The sequence below is a fragment of the Sus scrofa genome, chromosome 8 (assembly GCF_054392235.1).
Source record: "Sus scrofa isolate SSC_HxYL_T2T_F1_AM1 chromosome 8, Sscrofa_HxYL_maternal_Yorkshire_Landrace_v2.0, whole genome shotgun sequence".
NCBI lineage: Eukaryota > Metazoa > Chordata > Mammalia > Artiodactyla > Suidae > Sus > Sus scrofa.
Window position 1 is genome coordinate 39,060,529 of NC_139390.1, and position 1,431 is coordinate 39,061,959.

The window sequence follows — 1,431 nt, forward strand, 5'->3', positions numbered from 1 at the left end:
CCACTTGGGCACCCCTGTTGGGGAATGGGGGTGATCCATAACTAGGCCAAGTGCAGCTCTCTATAGGGTAATATTTTAGAATTGGGTTGAGATAATTTAAAATCTGACAGCGACTGTTCATTTGTTTGGACACTCTTTTAACTAGAGTATGCATACTTGTTTTGTTTGATTCCCATCTGCTTGGCTAAGTTTGAATTAGCCTTTGTTCGTGTTTCTAGAGTTTTAAATAATTAAAACTCAGTGCAGATAGAGAAAAGAATGTGGTATTTAGAAACAGGTCCATCTAGGTTTGAAATACACCCAAACTCCAATCCTGCCTCTGCTATTTCCTCTGTGACATTAGGTAAGTTTCTTAACTTCTCTGATCCTCAGTTTCCTAATGTGTAAGCTGGGATAACAACACCTGCTTCTGGAGTCGAGGTGAGAATTAGGGACCTTACACGGACAGCACCTAGCGGTGTAAGATGCTCAATAAAAGACAGCTATCGCCATCACTGAACAGGTAAAGGTGAAATGGGACTTTAATTTCTACCACATTGTGAACACAACATTTGTCAACATTGAACCAGGAAACATTCTATTACAGAGTAATAGAATTTTCTTCCTAGTTCAAAACTAAGGAACCATAGTTTCTTACTATCTCCCGCATGTGAAATTCTTTAATGACTTCACCTGCATGTGAGAATATGGCTGAAGGTTAATGCACTAAAAATCTGCCTTTCCGCCTCGAAATCAAAAGATAAAGCACGTAACACTTATTGTTGGTGTACCTTTCAACATCTTCAGTGGGTCTATCCCCATTAGTGACCACGAGTTTACTTAGAGTGAGTCTCAACAGGTGCTTCAGCTCTTGCTCCTTCAGACAAGTAATAGTGGCATTTTAAAAACACTTCTTTAAGAGTTTCCGTTGTGGCGCAGTGGACATGAATCCGACTAGGAACCATGAGGTTGCGGGTTCGATCCCTGGCTTTGCTCAGTGGGTTAGGGATCCAGCATTGCCGTGAGCTGCAGTGTAGGTAGCAGATGTGGCTTGGATCTGGCGTGACTGTGGCTCTGGTGTAGGCTGGCAGCTGTAGCTCTGATTAAACCCCTAGCCTGGGAACCTCTATTTGTCGCTAGTGCAGCCCTAAAAATAAAACAAAAACAAAACCAAAAAACCCCACTTCGTCAAAGATTTTGATTGCCTTCACTTCTCTCAAATTATTTCAGAGGACTGTAAATTGAAGATCAGTGCAACTTGATGAAATGTGTAAGAATTTAGGCTCTCTGAGGATATTTTTAAACGTGGGGCTTACATGATAGATAACAGTAGTGCTCTGCAGATAAAAGAGTTATGAGTTATCATAAACTCTATAAAAACACGATTTGCATGCCTACTCTTAAAAACTGTCAAGTCACGACAGGAACACGTTGGCCACCTCTCGGCTGCTT